The sequence below is a fragment of the Dipodomys spectabilis genome, unplaced genomic scaffold (genome assembly GCF_019054845.1).
Source record: "Dipodomys spectabilis isolate Male_0828 unplaced genomic scaffold, ASM1905484v1 ptg000156l, whole genome shotgun sequence".
NCBI lineage: Eukaryota > Metazoa > Chordata > Mammalia > Rodentia > Heteromyidae > Dipodomys > Dipodomys spectabilis.
In genome coordinates, this window is record NW_024870833.1 from 2742753 (window position 1) to 2756039 (window position 13287).

Sequence of the window (13287 nt, forward strand, 5' to 3'; positions counted from 1 at the left end):
ATTCATTACCTTGATCATGTAACTGTAACCCCTTTGTACAGTATTTTCACAATAACATCTTATTTAAATAAATAAAAACTTCACCTATAAAACCTTTATTGGATGATTTAAAAGTTTATTTGAACCTAGGCATGGTGGCTTATACTTGTAATCTTAGTTACTCAAAGAGACTGTGGTAGACAGGATTATGGTTTGAGGACATTTCAGGCCAAAAAAGTTCTTGATACTCCATTTCAATAAAAAGAATCTTAGTGTTATGGGGGCTTGTCATCTCTGCTACTTAGACAAGTATAAAATAGGAGAGCTGCAGTCCACGCATGACAAGCAGATAAAGCAACTTTATGTCAGAAAAGAAAAGAACAACAGTGTAAGAAAGTGTTCACGGTGTGTCTTAGGAGTAGAGCACCTGACTAGCAAGCAAGTATTTAACTTTAATTTAAGCCCCAGTATTACAAAAATAGCTAATTTCGACAAAAACTGGCAATCATAGCTGAAACTTTAAGGGATGACACAAAATTTTTACTTATTAATGAACAAAGATGTTACTGTGGCTAATCAATATTATTCTATAACATCTTGGTGGATAGGCATCTGGGAGTCTTCTTGTCTATCTAATTACATAATTATCGTCCTATCTACCTAGATAACTTTACTCACACCTTATGCCTAGTGAGTGCTTAATTTTAGCAAAAGTAGTAGATGGGACTAACAAGCACTTTTCTTACCGAAAGCCTTAAGAATGTGTAGTCTACTTCACTAAACTTTTGAGATCACCCCAAAACTCGAGGTGACAGTTAACTCTTTACCCTTGACCAGTTTCCTAGCTGAACTGTGAAATGTAACTGTTCTTTTAACCCCTATTTATTTCTCCAAAGTCAACCTACTGCTCTGTTGTGACCTTCAATATCCAACTGATCTTTCCTCCTCTGTCTAATCTGGATTTGATTTATTGCTGGGCTTCACTATGCAGACTCCTGAGCCTTTTCCCTATCTATCTGTCTCTCTCATCCATGAAGGAGAATCTTCAATCATACCAAGCAATCAAATCAAAATGAACACATTCAGTTTGGTTTATTCCACTACTCTGTAGTACACAGCTATTGAAATGGGTGTTTTATTCCTCTGAGAATTAAAGCTGAGGGAGTGCTATATTAATTGTTCATTCCTATATTTATGTGCATTAAGTACTTACCTAGACATTACAGATGTAAAGATGAGAGCCTTTAATTTATTCATTATGAGTCCCAGGTGCAATTAAGGAATCAAATATACAAAGTTTTACACGATGGTGAAAGTAATGTTCTAATAGAGATACAAAATGAGATTTTTCTAGTATTTGAGAGGTAGTATTTAATTTTGCCTTCTGGGAGTTGAAACATGGAAGGGTTCATAGAGATGGCATTGAGGTGGGCACTAAAATTTGAGTACATAGGCTCAAAGGATAGAAATATGGGAATTCCAGATGATAGATATAGCCTGTGAAAAAGACAGAATTGTACAGGTCCATGGTGAGGTCAGAAGTGAGCATAATAGGAGCTGTAATGAAACTAAAAAATATAATAGGGTCAGATCACAAAGGGCTTAACTTTTGTCTTCTAGGTAATAGTCAAATAAATATTTGAAAGCAAATATTACTCCAGCGCACAAAAAAAAGTTTCTTATGAAATTAGGTATGACAAAGTGACTCTTTTTTCCTCTTGAAAGCTAAATAAAACTCCTAATGCCCATTGTAAAATTTCAACTCTGTTACCCCAACTCTTGACTCTGATGCCTATACATGATAATTACATTAAGTTTATGAAAGACAATACATATGTCCTCTTTTCTTGGCACATTCTTACAAGTAAATGAGGTAATACCAATTCCCAAGTAAAGGGACTAATGAACAAAAAGCTATAGGGATAATCGTAGCAAAGATGAAGTAAACATGTCTGCTAGAATAGTTAACTAATGTTCTTACTTCTATCAACTTAACATATCTGTGATAACACTGTAGCCCTATCTACTTTTTCTGTAGTGCCCAATGGCTGCAGAGCATATGTCCATTTGATTCTACCTCCATGATTCTTGAATTATCTAATGGAGTGGTTTTCCATTCAGAATTAATCGTATTTTCCCAATTATTTGATTCTGAGATGATAGATCTTATTACCTTAGTTGTTCTAAACACATTACAAATCAATTGGTACTACCATAATGGAACAGATTTGTATTCCCTGGTAGTCATTGTGAGTCCTTGTATCAACCTAAATCATTTTTGAGATGGCTCCACAGTACAAATGTATTTGTTGGTATGAACATTGGATTTGCCAGTCACTAAGGCCATTGGAATAACATAACCCTCTAAAATATGATATTTGGCCTAAATGTCAGTGAAAAACAAATTAGAAATCCTTTATATAGACTATGTTTCTTCACCATCACTGTGATTTCTTCTTCTCACTGTTGCATCGTATCTGGACTCACTTTAGTCATTTGTATTATATATGAACTTATCTTTTGACTATTATTTCAATGTTAAAAAAGTGTCTTCACCAGCTGAAAATCTAACATTTGATCTGCAAATGACATTAAGTTCATGGTTGAAAGATAGCACACTACACAGTATAGAAACAAAAGAGAATATAGGATTGGAGCTGATACAGAAGAGGAGGTAACAATACCAAATGCTGTGTGCATGAATGGAAATATCACAAGAAATATCATATTTCAAATATATCTTAGCTTCAAATTTAAAAAAACATTAAAAAGCTAGGATATTAGCACAGTTCGCAGGAGAGGCAAAGAAGAGATTACAGTCTAAGAGGGAAGCCAGTCAAATGTATCAATATGGCTAGTGCTGCTCTTATCAAGTTAATGAAGAGACATAATAAAGATGACAGGTAAATTCATAAGGTATAGACTAATGAAGTGTGTTAAATGAACCAGGCATTGAATGTTAAGGAGAAGATGGACTCTGTAATAACTATTGATCTAACTTCTTCTGTTACAAGACCAATTCTGCCTTCTGTCTCTCTCTCTCTCTCTCTCTCTCTCTCTCTCTCTCTCTCTCTCACACACACACACACACACACACACACACACATATACCTTTATACAAAAGTACAGGCTTCTTCGCCAAAGAAGAGGGAGCATGCAATTGTCATTGACTGGGCCCTATTACCTTAGATGTCCATAATTTCAATGTGTTAGCCAATCTATGTCAGTTGCAGTTTCCCCTTGGGGAATTAAAACCCTACCTAGACTTCCAAAGCCATGATTCCTTTTGGATAGGACCAAAAAAGAAAAGCAGAGCCCTCATCTCATTAACCACGCTGCCAGAAAGTCACAATTCTCCACTTTTATAAAAATGATGACATATAGAAAAGAGAGAAGACAGAAAAGTCTACCTTGTCTTAGTCTTTCTTGAGGCCATCACTATTCCTACCTTTAAGTGATTTGTCACTTATGACTAGGGACCTGATTATCAGAGATACAAGAATCTATGATTCTTCAAGTTTAAATTGCCTAGGAAAGGAATGCAGAACTACATATAGCTAAAATCTTCAGGTAATCTCTCCCCACAGACACACCAAGCTGAAGAGCTATTCATATAAAATGACCTTCACAGGAGCTAAGGAAATCTGGTGGGAGACTATTGTGCTGTATGTACTGCAACAAAATGAAAAGGCACATTGAAAAAGGTAGGAAGGAATGACTTTCCCTGCACTATCCCTCCAAACTGCAAGCAGTCTAGAACAGACAGAGATGAGAAAGAAAGGAAAATTTTAGTTCAGGCATAGACTGGAAACCCAGTAGGACTACAATTGGTGAAATAGCACTAGCAGAGCACATTAAAAAGAATGAGAAAGAAAAGATATGCTTAGGCATAGGTAGTCCACTACAAAATTTCCCAAGTTAACATTTTCTTAAATTAGTAATATCTTGGAGATAAAAAGAGCTTTTTGGGTTATTCTATCCTTAAATTATTGATAAGTTGCCTCAAATTTTAATTTCATTTTGTACAACAGTGATTAAAACAGTGATTAAAATGGAAGAAAATAGTTTTCTGTCTGTCCAGGAGTCCGTCTTAATCAAGTATTTTTTTTACATATATAGGTTGTGAGAACAACAGTGATTTCTGTGACACATCATCTGAAACTAATATCTTATTTATTAGTATAAGTGTCTTTTGATTTATTTATTTTCCATTATATAAAATATTATTCCCACTCTCTAATTAGCAGCAAATCCTAGTAAACATCTTTGGAGTGAAAATAAATTATTCATGAGTGAGAGAGCAGTTTCTAACTTATTTATTTATTTATCAGTTGTGGGGCCTGAACTCTGGGCGTGGGTGCTGTCCCTCAGCTCTTCAGCTCAAGGCGAGCGCTGTACCACTGAGCCATAGTGCCACTTCCGGCTTTTTCTGTTTATGTGGTACTGAGGAATTGAACCCAGGGCCTCATGAATGCAAAGCAAGCACTATTCCACTGAGCCACTTTCACAGCCTAAGAGAGTGGTTTTTAGGATTCCTTTTTTTTTATTATTGTGAAAATACCATAGAGAGGGGTTACAATTACATGGGCAAGGTAATGAGTACATTTCTTATCAAGCATTGTTGCCTCCTCCTTTGTTTCCCCTTACCATTCCCCCGTCATTCCCCCCCCCCCCACCGTAGTTTTTAAAGAATCACTACAAATAGCATTTATGCCTAGGAATAATATCTTTGTATAAATCAATCAATGATTATAACATGATACATAATTCTGAAGCAAATTTTATAAAACTTATAAGCAGATTACACAATAAAGCCGTGTATATAAGAATAATACTAATCGTATCCTAACTCATTTTAGTCAAAATAGTACATTTTCAGAAAGCGCAAAACATTTTATTTATTAACTTTTAATGTTGCCAACATACTACATTATCATGTGAAAAATGTATGTTCAATTTTTAAAAAGAAAATAACAAAACATGTTTACTGAATTTTCCCTACACTATTTCACAAGATAATCTTAGTGTATATTTGTAGTATTAATCTCCAATTTACCCAGAACTTATTTTATTTCTAGTGATGGCCTGATGTGACAAGATATATTCAATTTCATTTTTCCGGAAAGCAATACCATTTCCCTTTGCTTTTCTTTCCCCGTATTGAAAGGGCTGCAAATGTTTTACAAGCACAGTTCTTTAGCAGACAAGTCCAAGATGGGTACCATGTTTTTATTAAACTAGAAACAAAAACATTCAGAAAATGAGAAAGTCTAGAACTGGACTTTACTTGTGAAGAGAAGGGCATTGGGGAACAAAAGAAGGGAGAAGGAATTACTGATTCTCTTGAAATCCCTGACCATTTCTAGGCTTTCTCTCATGTTCCTTGTAGGCTCAATAGGAATATCTTATGACAAGACACTGATATTAGGTTTATTTCAATATAGATGAAGTTTGAAAGAGGAAAAAGTCTTTATAAGGCATTTTTCTTTTTTATTATTCAGTTAGATTTCATATATTATAAATCAATTTTATAGACGTTAATTATGCAATATTTTAAAAAGATGTTTAGTGTTTCTGAGAAAGGATCATTGCTCTTGTATGTGGAAAATTGGATAGAGGCCTCATAACAAGATTTTGCTTTGGGATTTGCACTTTAAGACATGGAAATCTATAGTTTCTATATTAATGCTAGAAAGAGCAGATATCAGAGAAAATTCTAAAAAATAAAAGCGTAATAGGTAATCTTAGACATTGAAATCATTTAAGAATCTGGCATTGTTTACAGAAAACCTGTAGTGAAAAGCTTTTTTAGTTAGGAATATTCTATTATATATGGTTTTACATTAAAAAGAAATTATTAAGTATATGAATAAATATATTAAAATGAGTGGCAGATTGATGTAATGAAAAAGGACATACAAAGTTTAGAAGAAGATTTCAGATATGAAATACTCCTTTTAAACTTAGAAACTAAGAACTTCCATCACAGTCACAGTTATAACCATGGTAAATAAATTTTAACCTGGGCAGCCATTGCATATATACATACATATATATGTATGTATATATACAGATATATATATATATATATATATATATATATTCAGCAAAAACAAGACCAGATGATAGCAAGATGGTGCATAATGTGAAATAAAATTTCTTTGTAGAAGTTTATTTTCATTATTCTTGTTGTTTAAATATTATACTCAACTACAACCATTTTCAAGGAATTAGGTTAAAGTAAAATACTATTGATTTGGAATTGATGAATATAATTTACTACTTCCTTTGAGGAGACATAACATCACAATGAGGATATTCTGTTTTCAGTGACAGACCAAAAGCAAGTCTATATGAAGTGGTAGGTAGAGGATTCTTTGTCTGGGTTGGAAATGCTCCTTGTAGTTTCATATCAATGAACTTCATCTTAGAAAAGTGTAAAAATCTATATCATTAGAGAGAAAAGTTATAAGGAGATTCATTCAGTTACAAAATGGTTCTTAGATAAAATAATTCAATACAGTTTTTTAATAACATATTTTTCTTGTTCATATAAATCTTCCATTGATCATTAGCTGCTTAAAAGAGTCTGGGAGACAGAGTCTCTCAAAGTTGACACGTTAAGCCTCTGTAATTAAGGAACAATCAAATATGAAGGGAGTACTTCTTTGAAATTATGATGATTCAATTCATCCTGAAATTTGTTGGAATATGCTAAATTGGTAGAGCAAGACTTGCCTAGAATGTTGTGTTTGAACATTAAACCATAAACTACTGGAAACATATTTTCATAATAATATTCAAGCACAAATTATTTGTCTGGAGAGTGCAAATAATCTAAGAATGATCACTTATTTAGTCATAATTCAAGAGGAAATTTATGATGAGTATCTCTATATTCAAACTTTAAATGATGCATACTCTTCTAAGTTTAAAAATCCTGTTCACTATTCTACAGCATAATATCCTTTGAAAGCTTTCTAGTGTTTAATCATAAGAGGACATTCCTGCCCAGGTTGGCTTGAAATTACGATCTTCAGAGCTCAGCCTCCTGAGCAGCAAGGACTATAGGCATGATCCATTGGCAACCAGCCCTCTCTTACTATCATTTTTATAGATAACAATTAAGGTCTGGTTGCTCATGGTTACAGAAATAGTAAGGAGCATAGCTGTATTTTTATGCAGGTGTATCTTAGACAATGACCGCACATTGCCTATCAATTATATAAAAATGACAATAACAATAATTTGATAGTGATTATGATTTTGATTACAACAATACCAACAATGACAATGATCACTCTTTGCAAATGTTTTACATAAAAAACATGTTGTCATTTTGGATCTCTGGTTCGTTTTCCCCAAAACTATTCTTCCACTGTCAGTAACGAATGCCTTTGAATTTGAAAGTCTGTGAGCATCAGCTAGGTCATAAAATGACCTAAGAATTTTAAGACTGTCTTAAATTTATTGATTTACAACTTAAGGAAATAAAGCATTAACCTAAATGTTTGTATTATAACTATTTTCAGGTATAATCAAGGTTATTTTAGTTTGTGAAAAGAAGATATTAGATGAAAACATATATTAATGGTTATTGCTTTCATTTATCATAAGGCAATAATCTGGATGGAGCAAAATGAACTCCATCCTTTCAAACAAGTGCACTGTGAATCTTTGTGTGTGGTAGATATGTCTATTTGTGCAGAAGCTCTAATATATATCTAACAAATCTGATTGTAAGAAGCAGAATTATATTGATCTGCATAACGTTGTTACCCTAGATTTAGACTTTACATTATTGTTATACATAGTAGAAAGGTTTATGTTTTCTTAACTTGAATTTGTCAGTGAGAGTATGTCATATATTTTTCATGGAGACAGCAAGCATAATATTTGCTTACAAAGACCAATAGAGTATAAGAAAAATCCAGTGACCATTCTTTTTCTTATCTGTGGGGATAAAGTCAAATAAATATCAGTCTCACAATTCAAAATCACAGTGATTATGATTGTTTTATTTTATTATTTTTATTTTTGTCAGTCATGGAGCTTGAACTTGGGGTCTGGGTGCTGTCCTTGAGCTCTTTTTGCTCAAAGCTAGGGCTATACCACTTTAAGTCACAGTTCTACTTCTGGTTTACTGGTGGTAAGCTGGAGATAAGAGTCTTATGGGGACTTTTCTGGCTCTGCTGACTTTGAACTGCAATCCTCAGATCTCAGCCTCCTGGATAGTTTGGCTTACAGATACGAGCCACTGGTGCCTGGCAATTTTTTTGTTTTTTGTTTGTTTGTTTTTTTAAGTGTCAACAGTATTACATGCTGTTTTCAGAACTGTCATTGAACACCTGAATAGTTTTGTTTCTAGAGTAATCACAGTATTTTCCCAAGGTAGAAAGGAAGCAAGTTTTCTCAAGTTTACTAAGCTAATGTAGTCACTAATTAGAAAAGACATGACCTGTTTCAGGACAATAACAACTATAAGAGATAAACCTAGGCAGCAGATGTTACAGAGTTATTTTTCACTTTATAAAATAGTTTCTTACAAGACATCACTGGATTAGAATCTCACCAATCATATTTGTAATAGAATGTATTCTATGTACTGTACAAAATATAGTGTATAAAATATGCTGACAGAATATTTAATTATTTTGGCAACATAGTAAACTAATATACAATTTTCATGACAAGTTTTTAAATTTTAAATAAAACATCCGCTAGGATCTATTATATAAGTGATGGCCACTGACCCTCAATCTACACAAGATTTAAATTTAAAAGTATACAGATTACAGTACAAACAAGACAAGGAGTGTCAAATAATTTCTAATGTAGCATCTTCAAAATCAGTTTCTAAATTAGATAAAGTTACATATATATTGCCATTTACAATATATATATATAATATAATATTAATTTATTATTTTTACTATATTTATATTATTATTTACTATCCTTGCTATTCATTCAGATGCATTAAATATTTTTAATATTTATTGAGTTGCTTGTCTTCTTTTTTGTTAGTATTGAAGATTTAATCTATGCTCACCTTTAAGGTAAGCATCTACCCTAAAACCTTGCCTTTTCACAAATTTCATTAATGAGAATAAGTTAATAAAATAAAACAGTCATGACTGAAAACTTTTTTTTAGTTCTGCTTCATTATATTATAATTTAGAAACATGTACCTACCATGGCAGTAAATGAATATGGCAGTCATAAAATGTAATGTATCTCACTAAGTCAAGATTCAGTACTAATGGAATATGTCATTTTCTGTTACAAATATGTCATTTTCTGTGCTGCTGACAATATAGGCAGGCCAGATCTCTGAATGACATTCATAGGGCTCAAGGTCAGTCAGTCAGTTGTGTCTGTCTTTTGCCTCCCTAGACTACAGCAGCTTGCAAGAAGTAAGTCAAGCCTCCCCTCTTGGATTGACCTTCACAGTTATATTGTATGCTTTCTGGACCTTTCTCTCAACAAAGTGCTGTCCGTATATTTGCTGGTATTTGAAAGTTATTTAAAAGGGGCAAAGTTCTTTCTTTCAACATTTAGCAATCACACATGGATGCTACTTAAAAAAATACCAAGCTGTAATCACATATTGATTGTAATTCAAACCTACCTATTTACATACTTTATATGAATGTAGATGCCATTATAATATTTTCCCTAAGTATTTTGCTTTTTAGTGTAGTACTTTGTAAAAAGAAATAGTTTAAATGATCATTATCAGATTTTTCCAGTTGAGAAGATGGAAGTAATTAAAAGAGGACACAAGGGATATACAAAGGAAAAGCAGACATGACCAACAGATGGCATTGGAAAGGAAATGTGGAGAACAAGGGAAAAAAATCCATAACCTTCTTCATTTAATTGACTCACTATTAATGAATTGTGTATATTTGTGAATAAACCAGAGAACTGACAGTCTTAAAATTACCAGGGTTGGTTAGATGGGTCTATCTAAATGAGAAAAAATACTCAAAAATATAAGTATACATCTAATAACTCAGGTTTGTGTAGTTCTGGGTGCTTTTTTCTTATAATTTAATTTAAGAACAAGATAAGACAAATCTCTCAAGTCTTGGACAATGAAATTCTCTTGGATATTTTCATATTCCTATAAAAGGATATATTAATTTTAGGTACTCTGACTAGTATAGGCCACACTTCCCTCCCCTCAGAATTTAATATTATGTATTCTACCTGTTGGAATTGACAACATCTTCCAAGTTGGAAAGGACAAAAAAATAAAGTCTTAAGGAAATGAAAAGTGAAACTATAAGTCAGAGAAAGCAGTGCATTTTTTAGGCATCACATATCTTTTTCTTTGATATTCTTTATTATTTTTACACATTTTCCCTCCCTCCCTACTTCTTTCTTTCTTTCCTTTTTTCTTTCCTTCTATCCATCCTTCCTTCCATTTTGAGATACAGTCTAACAATGTTGTCCAGGCTGATCTTAAACTTGTCACTTTTCTGCTTAGCTTCCTGAGTACTGGGATTAAAAGCATGCAACACACATGTCCTTCTTTGTTCAATAATTTACTTACTAGTAACTAGTAAGTAGATTATTTCAAATCAACTACTACATAAAAAATCCACATATTAAGGTTACATTTCTCTAAATAGTGAATGATTTATCTTATACAATGAGAACTGGAATTGGATAATAAAACAAAGCAAGGACCTTTGAAGAATCAAAACCTCCAGGTTAATATCTGTAGTTAAATTAGTAGCTTGTTTGTCCACTGACAAGAAAGGAGTTACAGTGTTTCTCAGAATGACTTGTGAACAGATATCTCCCTGTTCCTTCAAATGATTGCATAGACAAGATTTTCAATTCAATAAAAAATTAAATTTTATGTGATGTCTTTATGATTTTTTAAATGAAGATAATGTTAAAAATAGCTTTATAAATTATTCTATCTTATGAAACACTGTAGTAAGATCTATTGAATTGATTTATTTTGCATTCAAAAACAATGAGAAGAAAACCACTGGACAACCATCAAATATAAGATTATGTTAATGTTGTCAAGTAAAGATACTTTAATTAAGACTTAAGTTTTTCATTTTTTTCATTATGGCTGTCCATAAGGGAAATACCAATCAAAACAACACCGAGATTCTACCTCACTCCAATTAGAATGTTCATAAATCAAGGAAACAAATAATAACAGACACTGGCAAAAATGTGGGAAAAGAGGAACACTATTAGACTATTGGTGCGAATATAAGTGCGTTCAACCATTCTGGGAAGCAGCATGGAAGTTCCTCAAAAAATTAAACATAATGCTACCCTATAATTCAGCATTTCCACTCCTGGGCATTTATCAAAAAGACTACAAATTAAGTTACAATAAAGCCATCAACACAACCATGTTCACTGTAGCAGTATTTACTATAGCCAAAGTATGAAATGAGCCCAGATGCCCTCAAGTGGATGAATAAATGAAGAAAATGTGATATATATATGTATATATATACATACATGATGAGATTTTACTCATCCATTAGAAAGATATGGAAAGTTTGAAATGAAAATTTTACTCATCCATTTTTAAAGAAATGGAAAAAATTATGCTAAATGAAGTAAGTCAGGCCCAGAGAAAAAAATGCTGTATGTTCTCCCTCATATGTGGAAGCTGGAATTAGCTTACAAACTAATAAGTAAATGCATTAAGTGGAATGTTAGTATATTCAAATGCATTAACTGAAATATGGTAGATTCAAAGAAGAATTCAAGTAGTGTAATTCCTTATACTTATAAAGTCAAAATCAAAGTTCAACAAAATGAACACCAGGAAACAGGTACTTGAAAGGGGTAGAGTACGGTTATAGAGAGAGGAGCAGAAGAATAAAGAGAAGAAGAAGGGGAGAATGCAGTCAAGAATTCAATGTATATCCAACAAAATTAAGAAAAGTGAGGGAGGAGGAAGGTTAGAAAAGATAGGTGAGAATATTGAAAGGGGTGTATTTGTAAATTGCTTTGTCAAATGGCAACTCCTTTGTGCAACAAATAAAAATAATTTTATAAAATAAATAAATCCCCTTCTCCTTGGCCTGAAATGCTTAGTCTACCTGACTCCTTAAAAATACATCGTTTTAGAAATGATTGAAATGTCTATAGAAAATATGGCCACATCTGAGAAATTACTTTTCAAAATTTGTAATAGAGGAGTACAATTTTAATAAGACTCAGCATACCATAGTTAAGAATTAGATATAAATTTAGTATACTTGTTTTATACATGCATTGTTAAATACTATCTATAATTTTCCATTTCAAAATAATAGTAAGTTACTATTTGCACATGTATTACAGTTCAAAGGGCTTGTTCTGCTACCAAAGAAGCATATCAATACCATTCTAGATAAATCCTATGTCTGTTTTTGTTCCAAGTTAGCAAATAAAACTAGTGGCAGTGTTAGAAAATAGTTGACTATAATACTTTTATGGATTATATATACTTCCTCATAACTTTGCTAATTCTAACATGCATAGATTGTAACTAAAGATCACATTTATAGTCATTTCTAGAGAACCAATTTACATTTTCATTCATATTCTCACTGCAGGAAAACTAATAACATTGATAACTTAATAGTAAGGTTACCATTTTATTTTCAGCTACATACATTAAAAGTATCTTAATTCTTGAGCTCTTAGTGCAAAAAGAAATTTCTTAACAAAATGAATATAGAACTCAAAATGTATTTTTGATCATGTTATATACCATTCTACATAAAGAAATCAATGTTCTTCAAAATATATATTATAAATACATTTCATTTCTCTATATTTATTTTTGTTATTGTTGTGGTTCTTGTTTTGAGATAGACTAGGTTGGCCTCCAACTCATGATTCTCCTTACTCTATCTCCAGAATGCTGGCATTACAGATACATGCCTGGTTAATTTCATAGTAAAATTCAAATATAAATAACACCTAATGGATTTTAACAGTATATTACATATATTTATACTTAAAAGGAGAAATTTTCTATGACCTGGTTTAACAAATTATACTGAATCTGACAAAATGCAATCTATACTTATCTATTAGATATATACACTATAGTTTTCACTTGAATACAAATGAATATATTTAGCAAATTATGTTTTATCTATGGCCTTTTGTCCAAATTACTAATTCCTCATTATAATGGATCAGATTTTTAAATGCTTTTTTTTTTCTTGTCGGTCATGGGGGCTGAACTCTGGGCCTGGGCGCTGTCCCTTAGCTCTACAGCTCAAGGCTAGTGCCCTATCACTTGAGCCACAGCACCACTTCTGG

General features: G+C 32.3%; 1 protein-coding gene across 1 annotated transcript in view; it reads right to left on the bottom strand.

Moving 5' to 3' along the window:
- Il1rapl1 (interleukin 1 receptor accessory protein like 1) overlaps nt 1–13287 on the bottom strand; it is a 1186632-nt gene that overhangs the window by 271880 nt on the left and 901465 nt on the right. The gene's annotated exons all lie outside the window — the stretch shown is intronic.